The sequence below is a fragment of the Acinonyx jubatus genome, chromosome D4 (genome assembly GCF_027475565.1).
Source record: "Acinonyx jubatus isolate Ajub_Pintada_27869175 chromosome D4, VMU_Ajub_asm_v1.0, whole genome shotgun sequence".
NCBI lineage: Eukaryota > Metazoa > Chordata > Mammalia > Carnivora > Felidae > Acinonyx > Acinonyx jubatus.
This window is the reverse complement of record NC_069391.1, coordinates 26,515,228-26,531,276: the sequence shown is the minus strand read 5'-3', so window position 1 is coordinate 26,531,276 and position 16,049 is coordinate 26,515,228. Positions and strand designations below refer to the sequence as shown.

The 16,049-nt window shown below is 38.8% G+C and overlaps 1 long non-coding RNA gene across 1 annotated transcript in view; it reads left to right on the top strand.

Moving 5' to 3' along the window:
• LOC113592825 (uncharacterized) overlaps window positions 1-16,049 on the top strand; it is a 359,370-nt gene that overhangs the window by 56,745 nt on the left and 286,576 nt on the right. Inside the window, exon 2 of the long non-coding RNA XR_008291053.1 lies at window positions 356-534. This is a non-coding gene — a long non-coding RNA (uncharacterized LOC113592825). The remainder of the gene's footprint in view (window positions 1-355; window positions 535-16,049) is intronic.

Sequence of the window (16,049 nt, the reverse complement as noted above, 5' to 3'; positions counted from 1 at the left end):
GGTCAGAAACAAATAATTTGGGGGTCATATGTAGACCCATTGTATCTGTGCCTAAGGATAGCATTTACCAGATCCCTTGCTGACTTGGTAGATAGCTATTATATAAGATGATAGACACTTACAGTATGCAGGAATTGACCAAAACATTATTTCAAGTTTCTCATATTGATGCAGAAACTAAGCCACAAGGAGTTGAAGTGATCCAGTAGATTTCTTTACACTATGCAACACTTATTTTGTTTTAAAATAAAATATATAGACGTAGGTTAATAGGAAGAACTGCAAAGAGGCACTTCTATAAATGCTTTATAAATATTGTTTGGATATGACGCCAGACTCCATGTTAATTTCCTAGGTGAAGAACCCCAAACACTAGGAGACTAAAGAAGAAGAAGTTATGATCCAAATCAAGTCTGAAATTTCTTTCAACTGATTGCTTTCCCTGCTAGTAACTCAATAGGCAATACTACTTCTTTCAAAAATCAGTGAACAGAAGTGCTATGAAGAAACAAATTGGGAGAAATCTTCATTCCTGTAAGTATTCATAGAAAAGATTTCTAATTGTTGCTACTCTTTTACTTATTAAGATAGGAAAACTAAAAATAATCGTAATACACAATGCTTGCAAGGGTCCAGGAAAATTGGGGCCCATATATTATTATAAAACAATAATCTTTGGAATGACAAATTTGCAAACTAAGGGAAAATGCTGTATGTATGAAGGTATTTATTGCAGCAGCATCTAGTAAGAAAAAGACTTGAACAACAGAACTAATCAGAAAGGAAGGTCTAAGTCAATTGTGGTGCACGTGAGAATATTGTATTGCTGATGAAAATATCATTATCATTAGGTATACAAGCATGTAACAATGCCCTTACTTTTGTGTCTTCACTTGTCTATACGTGGCTCAGTTGGCTCCATACATGCCGAAATCAGAATGAAGTCCAGCTGGACTCTTATCTGGGGACTCTGGGAAGAATATGCTTCCAGGGTTATTCAAGTTGTTGGCAGAATTCAGTTCTTGGCAGTTGTAGGACAGAGGTTGCCATATTCTTGCTGGCTGTGGGCTGGGCTTCACTCTCATCTTTCAGAAGCTTTCCCCAGATTCTTCCCTGTGGCTCCTTCCATCTCAGTGTTGGAGAACCTCCCTTGTGCTATGTTCTTCTCACAATTTAAATCCGACTTTCTCTTTTGCTACCAATTGAAGGAAAACTCTCTGCTTTTATGGGGCTCGTGTGATTAGGTTAGGTCCACATGTATAATCTCCCTATCTTAAGGTTAATGTCTGCAAATCCCTTTTGCCAGGTAACTTAATGTAATCATGGAAATCAAACAAAGGGGCAAATAGGGTTATGGGGTCATCCTAGAATTCTGCCTGCCACACCACAGATAACCACAGCTCCCACTCTCCCTTCCTTCAGGTCTTTACTTAGTGGTTAACTTTTCCACAAAATGTTTCCCAGAATTTAGCTAAAATTTCAACTCTACTTGTAATCCTCACCCAAATGTTTACCCACTTTGCCTGTTTCCCCAACTTCTCTTTAGGGCTTACCTTCTCACATGCAATATATTTTACTTTTTTATGTTTGTTATCTGTCTCCTCCAGCACACGTAATCTCAATGAGATCAGGGACTTTGTGGTTGTTTGCTATAGTTCTTGCTCCTAGAATGGTGCTTCGACTGTAGCAGTCACTCAGTAAATATGTATTTAATGAGTGAATAAATAAATGACACAAAGCTATATGTAAAGTATGATTACAGTTACTTAAAGGTGTGTGGTGTCATGCTTTCTCCAGAGTCGGTTGTTTTAGAAGTATCCTTTCCTGTCACTGGTTGCATGGAGTCAGCTTGTGGGTGTATGTGACCCAAAAACTGAGAGCTTCTTTGCACTCTGGCAGCTACACTTGGTGGCTTATGGTCATCACCATAAGAAAATAAAATTAAATAAAGGTATGAATGAACCTAAACACAATTAAAATAGTATCGTTAAGGTGGTAAGATTTTAGTGGTTAAAAATCTATTTCTTAAACTTTGCACTGTTGTTACACTGACATAATTAAAAAAGAAGAAGAAGAATTCTGTTCTCTGGGGAGTGGGAATTTGCCAAGTATGACATACCTAAGTAAGCAGTTAGTTTTGAGGTAATGCTAAGGACTCTGTGGCTCATCATAGACAGAAAAGCATTGCCAGATGCAATGTGGTAGAGGAGGAGCATGGGAAACTGAATCACAAAGACCTGGCTTTGAGTCTCCCTTTTGGTATTTACCAATTGTGTGACTTGAAAAGTCACTTAACCCCTCTGAGCCTATTTCCTCACTGTAGAAATGAGGACACTAAATACTCTCATCATTGGGCTGCTATGGGGATCATCTGAGATTCTGTTTCTATTACTTACCACAGAGCAAATGCTCAGTCTTATTTTATTTCACTTCATCCAGCCTATTCACCCTTTTGATTGCCAAGAGAAAGGCTGTTCGTGCTGTACCAACTTCTCTTCTTCATCTAACCTATATTCGCTTACAGAGAATGACTTTCTGAATTACTTGATGAAAGAAGTGTCGCCATGTTTAAAAAATAATATCGGTTCACAGTGATTTTAATTAGTCTAAAATGACAGAAACCAAAATTCCTATGTGGATGTAAAGGACTTCTTCTCTGAGCTCCAAAAGTTCTCCCTGTACCGTCACGTTATTATACCTTGAAGTTGTTTAAAAACTGCATTCTGTATGACAAGAGGTTCAATATAAAATATTGGTCACTACCAGATAGAATGTTAACATTTTAATCAGAAATAGGGAACAATGAATATAAGTTCTGATCCATCAGTTTCTCATTATTTAACCTTGAACCATTCACCTTACCTGTCTTGGCCTTCTCATACATTCTGAGAATCCTTGCATGCATGAAAAATGACCCTTTGTGGTAAAATGAATCCCACAGTAATAAAAACTATTGCATTTGGAGCATCTAGTATATTCCAAGCACTGTGCTATATTCTTTACATACATTATCTTTAAAACTGAAAACAAGTCAAACAGCAAATATCATTGTCTCCATTTTATCTTCCAGGAGGTTGAGTCTCACAGAGATTAAATAAATTCTCTAGACAAACACAACTAAATGTTCCAGTCAATCTACTGCTATAATCTATTACTTTGAATTTGGATCATTCTTTTCAAAGCATTTACTCTCTGGCCCCTTTACTCAAAGAGGATTTGGCTCAACATTCTATTCCTTCATCTAAGTCATCAGTTTTAAAAATGAACAAATGTTTGGGTTTTTTTCCTTACTAAACCCCCAGTACCTACTATAATACCTGTTACATAGTAGGTGTTCAATAAATGACTTTTGAATGAATGAATGAACAATATAGGGCCAAGACAGAGCTCTGTGTCATGCCTCCATTAACATACAATAGTATTGGTCTTTTCAGTTACAAATCCACTAGCCTGTATAATTAAGATATCCTTGCTTCTACACTTTTATCTACAATTACTAAAGGGAGACATTGTGAAATGTTTTGGTATGATTAGTTACACTATATCTATGGTTTTCCCCCCTTCTGATCATTTTTCTCCCAAATTCTGATAATATCATTTTACAAAAAGTAAAGTTTAAGGTATATCTTGTGTCTTATGAGCATATTATTTCTTTCCTCTCTTAAGAGTTCACAAATATTAGGGGCGCCTGGGTGGTTCAGTTGGTTTAGTCCAGCTTTAGTCCAGCTTTGGCTCAGGTCATGATCTCGTGGTTCGTGGGTTTGAACCCCACATCAGGCTCTGTGCTGACAACTTAGAACCTGGAGCCTGCTTTGAATTCTGTCTCCCTCTCTGCCCCTCCCTAGCTCACACTCTGTCTGTCTGTCTCTCTCTCAAAAATAAACATTAAAAAAAAAAGAGAGAGAGAGAGAGAGTTCACAAATATTAAATCTTATCATTTGTCCTAGAAAACTACCTGGGGTAGACATTAAGCACATTACATATTTTTACAACACACTCCTTTTAGTGAAGCAATGTAGTATTTTCTATCTCACTTCTTACAAAATTTCTGGCAGAATTTTAATGATACATTTGGGAAATTCTCTTAACCACAACAAGCATTTATTGAAAAGTTGCAATGTATGAACACTGCATAGACATCTAACCTACCTTATCTCATTTAATTTCCCCCAAATCTATGAAGTATCCATGAATATCTGAAATTTTTAAATCAGGAAGCCAAGACTAAAAGAGCTAATTATTGGGGTGCCTGGGTGGCTCAGTCGGTTAAGCGTCCGACTTTGGCTCAGGTCATGATCTCACGGTCCGTGGGTTTGAGCCCCGTGTCGGGCTCTGTGCTGACAGCTCAGAGCCTGGAGCCTGTTTCGGATTCTGTGTCTCCCTCTCTCTCTGCCCCTCCCCCACTCGCGCTCTGTCTCTCTCTGTCTCAAAAATAAATAAACATTAAAAAAAATTTTTTTAAATAAAAATAAAAATAAAAGAGCTAATTATTTGCCCAAGGTCACCCATTTGACTAAATAATATAGTCAGGATTCAAAGCCAGGCCTCTGAGTGCAAAGATTATGTTTTTAATGAGCATATACAGTGCCTAAAATATAACTTTTCTAGACAAGGAAACACCTATTATGTTCTGTGACCACTTCACCTGTTTTTGACTTTGATTTTCTTGTTTTAGTTGAATTAGGCTAGGTTATGCTGCAGTAACAAATAACATTGATTTCAGTTTTGCACTTACATATAAAATGGGTTTGCATGATTGCAATGACTGAAAGATCATGTTGGAAAGTCATGCACAGACAATTAACTCTTTCAAACTCAAAATGATACATATTAAATCTGGCAACATGTCATGTCCAAAGCAAATCACATGGCTAAGCCAAACTGTAAAGAATGGGGAATTATACCCTTCCAGTGTATCTAGAAGGAGAAAACAAGCTATCAGTGAACAGTGGTAGTGTCTTCAGAAATCCGTTTTTCTGCCCTTTTCAGAACTGGAAATATTCTCCTTTTTAACATAGTAACAAAATATGGATTCTGAAGTTCGGTTTCCATTAAAAATTTTGTCATTATTAGGGCACCTGTGTGGGTCAGTCAGTTGAGTGACCAACTTTGGCTCAGGTCATGATCTCATGGTTCGTGGGTTCGAGGCCTGCTGTTGGGCTCTGTGCTGACAGCTCAGAGCCTCGAGCCTACTTCGGATTCTGTATCTCCCTCTCTCCCTGCCCCTCCCCTGCTTGTGCTTTCTCTCTCTCTCTCTCTCTCTCTCTCTCTCTCAAAATAAATAAATATTAAATTTTTAAAATTGTATCATTATATATTTTCATATAATTTTTTTGCCATTAGTTCTAATACTTCCTTCTTGGATCTTACAAAACTAAGCCCTTTTGGTTGTCCTTCATGCTTATTCCAGGAATCATATAAATTTAATTATTATTTTATGGCCAGTTGGTCACCTTCATTGTTTATGTCTTTTATACATATACTTTAAAACTACACTCATTAGAGAGCTTCCTATGCAGTTACACTGACCTCACGAAATTGTCCCCACCCTTTTTTTAACATTATGAAAACTTGGTGCTGTAAAGTCATAACTTCAATTTTGTGTGCCTGATGTCCCTGGAGATTTCTTATTTTGAGATTAAAAATGTGTTGAAAAGAAGGGCTCAAAATGTTTATTCCTCCCCTACCTTTATTAGCAAGCTCTTGGAGATGTGCAAAATAAAGGAGTTTGGAGGGAAATAAAAAAAGGAAGCAGCATTGAGGAAAAGTGGTGAAGCAGAGTCACAAGATGACAGCTGTATGGTACATCTAGGGAGGAGCCAGTTCACCCTGCAGCAGGAGAATGGAGGAGAGAGACCTCTGGGAAAGAAGTTCTCCTCGCAGTGTGACTCATTTGAAAAGTACACATCTGACTGATCTGATGGAAAACCTAAGGATAGGTACATTAAAGGCTACTTACACCGAAAGCAAACAAACAACAGGGTAATCATTAACTCTAGGAAGAAGAAATACGTTCTGCAAAAATGGAACTATAAGTGTTGAACTTGGCAGTGCCACGTATAATATTTAAATAATAACTTAAATGCTGATATTGATTAAATGAATTCAAGATATAGCAGTGGTAAATTATTTCCAAATATCACCCATTCTGCATGCTTTTTAAAAAAAAAAGATTTTGGGGGGTGTTGTACGTAAGCCAGTTTGACAATAAATTATATTGAAAAAATAAATAAATGAAAAATAAAATAATAATAAAATAAGTAGAAAAGATTTTGGGGAGTCTGAGTGGCTCAGTTGGTTAGGCTTCCGAATTCGGCTCAGGTCGTGATCTCACAGCTCGTGAGTTCGAGCCCCGCTTTGGGCTCTGTGCTAAGAGTTCAGAGCCTACTTCAGATTCTATGTTTTTGTCTCTCTCTGCCCCTCCCCCACTTGCACTCTGTCTCTCTCAAAAATAAATAAACATTAAAAATTTTTTTTAAAGATTTTATTTATTTATTTATTAAGATTTTTTAAGATGTTTGTTTATTTTTGAGAGAGGGAGCACAAGCAGGGGAGGGGCAGAGAGAGAGGGAGACACAGAATCCAAAGCAGGCTCCTCGCTGTCAGCTCAAAACCCAGTGTGGGGCTCCAACCCATGAACCATGAGACTGACCTGGGCCCAAGTCGGATACTCAACTGACTGAGCCACCCAGGCACCCCTAAAAGATTTTATTTTTAAGTAATCTCTATACCAACATGGGGCTCAAACTCACAACACCAAGATCAAGAGTCACATGCTCCACCAACCAAGCCAGTCAGGCACGGATGCCTTTGGCAGTGAGCCTTTGCATCAAGAGGTAGAAATGACCTCTTCTCCCCTAGAGTGTAGGCTTTCCCTGTCACTCGTGTTCACCAATACCGTGTGGTAGAAGTGATGCTGGAGCCTTTTGAGGCTGGACTTTAAGAGACCTTGTAGCTTCCATTCGCAAGATTTTGGAGTGCTTCCTCTTGGAAAGCTGCCTTAAGGCCGACATGCTCTCAGCAAGTCCGAGTGAGCCATGGGGAGGAGAACTAAAAGCTTTGATTGGAAGCCCCGACTGACTCCAGCTCCCAGCCGGGCCACCAGCTGAATGCAGACACACGAATGAAGCCAGTAAGACCAGCAGAAGAACGATTCAGCAAATGCAGAGAAGCACAACAAGAAATAAATCATTCTTTCCTTAAGCCACTAATTTTGGGGTGGTTATCCCCAAATAGAAAGCTGAAGCAGTATCTCCATTGTGAGGATGGAAGAAGTGGGGTGATAGAAAGGAGCTAAATCATCAACTAAAATGCCAGGAAATTAATAAATAATATCTTCAAAAGATAAATCAAGAAAAAGAACACTATAAGTATATTATTAAAGATGTGGAGATAGATACCAGTAGAAACAACTAAAGAGTTTCAGATTGTTGCCTGGGGCCAGACTGTGGGGTGGGCCAGGGGAATATAGTTTTTTATTACAGACCTTGTAGGAGTATTTGATTTTTAAAACGTGAACATGAATTGCTTTAATAAAAGTAAAATTTATATATTTTTAAATTGTCCTTGCAGTCATATGCAGTCATATGAAGTTAGAGCATGTGAAGGCCTCAGGGTCTGGCAGATGAATGAAGAGACAGCTCTAATTTGGTCGACGGCCGTCTGTTGACCTTCTGTCCCCTAAAGGTTTGCCCTCCCTCCTAGGCCTCCCTTTTCTGTTTCAGTTCTTGGCAACTGGTTCAAAATCAGGGTGTATTTTAATGTACAGGTGAAGACTTACAGTAACTTAAAGAAAAAAAAAAAAACAGGAGGCAGCAATGGGCTGTTCTTTTTGTCTTCAGCTAATTTCTATCATGACCCCATGTCTTAGAAGAAAAGGTAGAGAAGAAAGCCCAGAAACCCTTCAACTACTACAACCTAGAACAAATGAATAATATCTTAAATTACTTACTCTGAAAATCTCTAAAGAGCCCCAACTCAGTGCAGTCTGATTGCCAGAAAAATACTTGGAATTCTTATGTGTTCCTTGGTGTCCCTCCTTGTAAATGACTTGGGGTTCCTCCAGTAATACATATAGAAGCAGCTTTGGAAAACCTGTTTATTTTCATTTCCTCCATCTTTCCTCTTAGAATTCCTCATGCCATTCTTTGGTCTATTAGAAGTGCTTGCTTCAAGCCATCCCTTATTTCTTAGAGAAACACAAGTCTGTGGCTTCAGATACACAATTCTGACAACTGGACAACTTGGTCGGTTCAGGCTTTTAAAAAATCAATCAAAGCAGCTGTTTGGCAAAGCATATTGCAAGATTTTCTCATTTTTCAGCAAGCTGTTGTGGAATTCTATCACTTCAACTCAAGTGTTCTCTCATCCCCCCAAATATCTCTGTACTCTTTTACGGGCTTTCCTTGTTCTCTCCTATCCTTGCCCTAGCCTCCAGCTTAATTTACCTTCAAAGGAAGCCCCACAGGATTATGCTTTCTGGTTGGGTGATTCCAGTAATGAAGGTGGAGCTATCCATGGGGAATGGATCAAAGAATATTTGTATGGTCAATTTGTATGCAAAAATGTTAAGATGGAAGGGCTGAATGAAGCCTCTGCCTTCTCTACCCATGCCAGCTCCAGTCACTGAGCCCATCCTTGGCCCGTCCGGCGTCATCCCAGGTTGTTCCAGGCCCACCAGACTTGGAATTGCATCTTAAGCTCACGGGCTGTTCTCTAGCTCACCAAGCATAACAATAACAAAAGTAAATTGCAATTGTTGAGCTTCTGCTATGGGTCCAGCCTTCAACTGGCTATTTAGTGTTAATTCTTCCACCAATCCTGAATGTTAGATGTGATTATTCCCATTTTACAGATGAGCTTACATACTGGTCCAAGGTCATATAACTAGCCACATGTGGAGATAGGGTTTTAATCCGTATCTTTCTGGTCACAAAACCTCAGTCTACTTTGTCACATTGCTCTGGATAGTATTGGCTACCTGGGCCCTAGAAACCATGCTTATACTATTGTGTTGACCTTAAATATATAGGTCCAAGTTAGCTTAGCTCTGTCTTACATCGAGTCTGTCTTTTTATAGGGGCTTCTCAGTGCTACTCTTTCTAATGGGTACACTCCCTTGATATTGACATTTGTCTGAATCTGGCCAATTCATTTACATCTATTCCTTGAACGCCTGGCTGCTTTGGCCGAGGCCAGTCTAGAAAATAGTTCTATCATTCCCCATTGCCAGGTCTTACCTGCACTGCCCCCCACCTGCTGCTAAAGACTTTAACCCTTAAAATACAAACATCTAAAAAAAAAAAAGGATGCCTGTTATATTCATTATTTACTCGTTTCCCCATGTTCTAAGTGCTGTGTAATACTCTGCATGGAACAGAAAGACAAATACTAACCTCAAGGAGCAACTGTCTACTAGAGGTTTATACTACTGTATACTCTACTAGTATAATCTAGTAGAGGTTTATACCACTAGTAATAGTAATTGAAAGTATAAGCACCTATGTAGCTCTTACCTGTTCTAGGCACTTCACAAAGGGAACTTCACTTTGTCCTCACAATAGCCCAGCAATGTAGATTCTATATTATCCTGTTTTACAAATAATAAAACTGCAACATGTGGGCAAGGTTATAAGCCCACACAGTGTGGCTCCAGATCCAAGCTTTAAACACTCCTGGGTTTAATGAAGATGCTGTACAGGTTGCAGAAGGATAGATCGCAGGAGGGAAGAGGAGAGAGAAATATCACCCAGCTGCATAAAGCTAGGATGGCTTCCTGCAGGAAGTAGCACTTGAGCTTGGCTCTGAAGGATTGGTAATATTGGGCTATAGGGGGAAGTGTGCAAGAAGGCCATTTCAGAAGGAGAGAGGAACAATCAGCTGGTTGCTCATGGGCTCTGTTCTGAGGCTACAAACTGCCTCCTGTCTGAATTGTCACATGAGTCATCAACCTAGTACTGAATGCCTGGCAGGGTGTATGAGTGGGTGGCCTTTTTGTTCATAGTCTAAATATCTTTGGAAAAACTACCTTTATCCCCCATTAGCAGGACTCCTGGTTTCTCTCCTGTTTTATTGCCACCTCTGGGGTGGTGGAGTCCTTCCTTTAAGAATGTCAGTAGAAAAGGACCTTGAGTGAGGACATTGACCCAGACAGGCGAGTAGCTATCAGACACATGAGAGGGGTGGATTCACTGCCCAGCCTGGGGAAATGCTTTCAGTGTTGCTCCACCCTAACAATTGTTCCTAATCGGGGACAGATGGCAGCAGGCTATTTAACCTCGGTGCATTTCCCAAATGTGGCATGTCTCTGCTTGTTGGACTGAACTGAGTCGGTTGGGGAGAAAACTCAAGATGGAATCCTTGCCCTCTGCACCTTTCACCGTGCCCCATCTGCTCCCAGAGAAAGGTCATTGTAATGATGAGTTTGCACCCCATGTATTCTACGGAGTCGACAGCTCTGAGAGAAACTTGAGAGGAAGCCTTATTTTTACCACACATAGCAATGCCCTTGACCACAAACAAAAATTGTTTAGGAGATTCCTGGCTTTTCTTAACCTTCAAACTTTAAATCCTTTTCAATCCAATCTCATTGCTCATTCAACATCATCTTGACTAAACTTTTTATTCACATCATTTGATTTCTTCTCTGCAGCTGTGTCATCATGGGTGGACTTTTCTAGTTGTAGCCATGATGGTTTCTTGTTATTTTTTCTTTTTATTTCTTTTTTGGTTTTGTTTTGCTGAGTTATCGCTTGCCTACTTCTGGCAGTAGGAATGTACTTCTTTTTCCTCAGTCTGATCTCCAGCCTCACTGATTCTATTCATTGTCACAGAATAATGAGCCACTTGCCTTTGCAGATGAGTTTGAATGGGTTTTTTCCTCAAGAGATACTTCCAGAATCCTTAAAACAAGAAGACTCAAAGTCTTTTAGTTTCACAAGTGGATTTTTACACTACTTCTCTGTCCATGTACGTATGTGTGTATTTTTCTCTTTATCCCATTTTGGTTGTATCTCCTAGTGGTTGAGGTAAAACTTGGTGCATATCTAACCTCTCGGGAAGTTCTGGGAGTCCAGCTCCAGCACAAGGAAAGAACATGTGTGATTCTGAGGTGAACACTGCCCTTGCTTCTGTGGCGTAATGATGCATGAAGCAGACTTTCTCAATAAAATTCTAATGCCAAGTAGGAGAAAACTGAATTTAAAAAAAGGCAAGGAGATGAGAAATATCCTGTAACAGATTATTCCTCTAGGGTGAAGAACGCCATATGCAAAACTTCTCTGATAGTTTTGAAGAATTGACTAATTGAAGAGTTCAGAAGGATGGTATGAAACCATCATTAATTACACTGGACAATTTCTGCTCCCATGACTTGTGTTAGTTCAGGTGTGTCTTTCCCCATCTTTCACCCTCCACTTGCTTTTTTATTTTTATAGGGCTGCTATTATGTATCATATTCCTAAAGAATCCTAAACCATTTTTTCCAAATGCACTCGACTCTAGGCAGAGAGCATCTTTGAACCGGTAGTGTCTCCGGATATTTATTGGTGTGCTGGTTGAATTACTGTGCAGCTTTTAATTCTCTTTCCAGTGAAGTAAGGTTTCAAGGCTCTTGCAGATTCTCTTAATCTTTTGCAACACATGAATGATCCCTCCATTCTAAAGGCCACATGGTTGATTTGGTAATTTCTATAGATCTGTCTCTCACTGGTTTGCTTTTGTCTGCTCATTCCTTTTCTGTTACTTAATTATTTCATGAGATTTTGCTCTACCTTATTTACCATCCCCAATTCAGGCTATCCCTTATTCTTCTCCTCCACTTTAGAGCTTTACAGCCTAGCCTCCAAGAGCCTGGGGTTTCATCTCTACATATTGCACACCATTTCCCCTCCTGTTAACTGAAGCAGAGACTAGAAATTATGTAATTCCACACTCCATTGGCCATTTGTATGGTTGGCTTTTTGAGGATTTTGTCTCTGAAGACCTCATTCCATGAGAACTATGGTATCCTGAAAGATGGGAGAGCAAGAATACAGGTCACTGGCTGGAGTGAGAACTTATCTGCTGTTAGTTCTTCACATTCACTAGTTTGGTTGGAAAATATTGTTTTTTAGAATTCTTTTCAGGAAGTCTTTCAAGCGTGGGTTTTTTTAATTACATGAACTCTATGTTTTAATAATAGTATACTGAAAGCTTTTAAAATATTTCAGGGTTATTTTATCATAAAGACTGAGATTTTAATTGTATTTACAATTTGATATTTTTATATTAGCTTTTGTGTTAAAATAAACTATAGCTTTTAAACCCACAATTTTGATTCAGATTTGAATATGATCAATTAAGCTAATTCTAATACATTTTGCAAACTCAAGACTTATAAAACATTTTGTAAAAAGCAATTGAAGATATATTTTGGGCACCTCTGGTCAAAATAGTTTACTGATTCAGCACTGGAAACTTTAACCAAAATATCAAGATTAAAGAGATAAGAAACAACAGTATGTGGAGTTCAGGAAATCTCAAACTTCTGTATTTCCAGTCTTTCCATCTTCTAATTCATCTTTTTTTATTGCTGCCATAATGCTCTTTCTAAAATATAATTGAAATCAAGTGGCTTCTATGATCAAAAGCCTTCAGTGACGTCATATAATTTCATAAATTAAGTCCAAATTCCAAGAGTTGACAGTGCAAAATGTCCACAGTGTGGTTTCATCTTCCCTTATCCTCATGTTTTTTCCATTTGCTTTCTCCCTCTCTTCCTCCTTCCCAGCGTCCCACCCTCCCTCCCTTCCTTTCAGAATATTAAACATCCACCAGACAAAGTAGTGAATACCAGACAAAGGGGAATGCATCATTCCTCAGAGACCACCAGTCCACATTCTTCCGAAAAGGTCCATAATGCATTCTATATACTCTGGTCTTATTGTCTTTGCTCTGCTATGTTCCCACCACTCAGTCCACTCTACTTTTCTTTCACCTTAAATGCCATCTCTATCAACACCTTTCCCCATCTATACTCCCCCCAGCCCAAACACGTCTCCTTTCTCAACGCTCTACAACCTAAGGTACCCACCTTCTCTGTGTGTCCTATAGAGTAGCTTTCCTCCATTAAATTTTTTTCTGATTATGAAAGCAATACATACTCATACTCATCATATAAGACTTGAAGAGTGGAGATACTTGTGAAAAGAAAAATATGATGCATGGTCTAGTGTTCAAGGTATTCACTGGGAATCTGAATGTCCAGGTTCTGGTTCCATCTTTGCTCCTTAGGAGCTGACGGGCATTGAGCATGGCACTTATCCACTGTAGGTCTTGTATTTTTCTTCTCTAAAATATGAGAACTGAGTTTCCTTGTGTTTAAGAACCATCCTGGTTGTAGAATTGTCTAATTTACATGTCTATCAATGTGTCTTGTGTCCTGGCTTCTCCATTGGGCAGTGATGTCCCACCCAGTTACATGGTCCAGAGTGGGTCTTGCAGCTATCTTAGAAGAACAGAGGCATGTGTTGAGAATCTCACAACTTTATCTCTAGTAGACTCAATTTATAATAATTTTCAGCCATTATATCAAATTTGTTACTTAGCCTCTTTAATGGTGAAAGGTGCTGGGCTTGAGTTTCATTATTAGTTTTAGGGCTTATTAAACCATTTCTCTCTGTACTCTGTTTGCTTTCTTTTTTCCCCTTCTAACTTAAAAAGATAGCTCCAAGCAAAACATTAAATTTCTATCCACTTAAACACCACCATAAACATTATTTAAATTAATTTTGTTCAAGTTCATTGCAAACCCATATGATGCATGAGTCTGTATTTAATGCCATCCTCTCTCCTAAAATTTGAATTTTTTTTTTGTCTAGAACTCTATGATTTGAAGAATTTGGGGAAAAAATTAAAACTAACAGAATAGCAACTTTGTCATAAAATTCTTGCCAGCAGTATCGGAAAATTTGGATTGGGGTGTAGATTTATGATTCCCTATAGTTCTTGAGAGCTTCTACACATTTTTTAAGGAAGTTGTTCCATAACCTATCTCTTCTTTCCTAAACATGATATCCAGGAAGCGCTTCATCTGTGTTTGCTACATAATTACCCAACAGAGCAGTCCCTGAGTCTTATAGAAGCAACCAAGGGATATTTTGTTTCCTCTGGACTTCCAGTGTTGGGGATGGGGTGGGATGGAATCAGAAAGCTAGTCCTGGGAAGGCCACTTGCCTGGATGAAGGTTACAAAATGGCAACTTCCCTGTGACTCTGTTTCCATCCCTTTAAATGGAACTACTTTTCTTTCCAAATTGTGGTGAAGATCAAATAAGGTGATTAGAGAAAATCTTTTGAAAGCTATAAAGTACCCTAGGAGGTGGCACGTAACCTCCTGGGTAGGCATCCTCAGGGTTCACAGCAAAGCTGTCCCACTCATGTAAAATCTGTGTTTGTTTTTTTTTTTTGTTTTGTTTTTTTGTTTTTTTGCTGGGGATGAATAGAATTGGGGGATCGATCATTTTATACTTTGCTTTAGCATTACAGTATTGTGAACATGTAAGAAGAACTTCTACATTGATATATTAATTGCTGTCATCTACTCTTTCCTGCTACCAGAAGCATTTCTACAAATATGCCCTAGAAATATAGTAAAGCTATTTGGTTAGAATTTTATACCCATGATAATTAGCACTTTTAAGAGTACAAGCATGTCAGCACCCCCACAACATGAGGTCCCACTTTAACATGCCAGTACAATATTCTGTTGTTCCAGAGGGATGAGAAAACAAGCAAACAAACAAAAAAGTATTTGTTAGTGTCAGAGTGTGAGAGAACACAAAATAAGGTACCACAGGAAATCAATTGCATATATTGTGAAACGCCACCCTCTCGTTTGCTGTCTTCTAGTATAAATATACATCACACATAACATTTCCTCCCCTCATCATAATAGAAGCAAACCAATCATGGAGGGAACTCTGAGTATTATATTTTTTTCATTTTTATTGAAATATATAATTGACATATAACATTATATTGTTATATAATGATTTGATATATGTGTATATTGTCAAATCACCACAAAAATTTAGTTAACATCCATCACCTCACATAGTTACAGATTTTATTTTTGTGATGAGATCTTTTAAACTCTACTTGCCTAGCAACTTTTTTTTAATGTTTATTTATTTTTGAGACGGAGACAGAGCGTGAACAAGGGAGGGGCAGAGAGAGAGGGAGACACAGAATCCGAAGGAGGCTCCAGGTTCTGAGCTGTCAGCACAGAGCCCGACGCGGGACTTGAAGCCACAAACTGTGAGATCATGACCTGAGCCGAAGTCAGATGCTTAACTGACTGAGCCATCCAGGTGCCCCGTAGCAACTTCTGAATATACAATACAGTATTGTTAACTGTAGCTGAGTATTATCTTCTAAACTGGTCTGCCAATATACTGTTAGATTATGCCACCTGCTCCCTTCCAACTAACCAGAAGCTTCTGAGGCAAAACAATTGTTTTCTGCTAATATTGCAGATCCTTGCCATAAACTCTGTGTTTTGAAATAGCAGTGTACTTAGGTCAAAGAAGTTGATATGTTTGAGTTGCTGAATTTTTATTATATTTTAAAATATATGGATGGGGTTCTGGGTGGCTTAGTCGGTTGAGCGTCTTCAACTCAGGTCATGATCTCACAGTCCGTGAGTTCGAGCCCCGCATCAGAGTCTGTGCTGACAGCTCAGAGCCTGGAGCCTGTTTCAGATTCTGTGTCTCCCTGTCTCTCTGACCCTCCCCCATTCATGCTCTATCTCTGTCTCAAAAATAAATAAACGTTAAAAAAATTTAAAAAATACATAGAGAATAGCTCACATAAATGTTTTATCATATGTATTATCTTATTCATTTTTATAGAATGGGATTCTAACGCTGAGCCCAGAGAGTTCAAGTCATTTGCCCAAAGTCATATAAGCATTGGAGAATTGAGTTGTGACTTGCTTTTTTAAGCCCCAAGCTTCCCCCTTTGCTTTTTGCCATTCCCAGTCATTCTCCCTCATCTCTTAGCAGTAGAAAC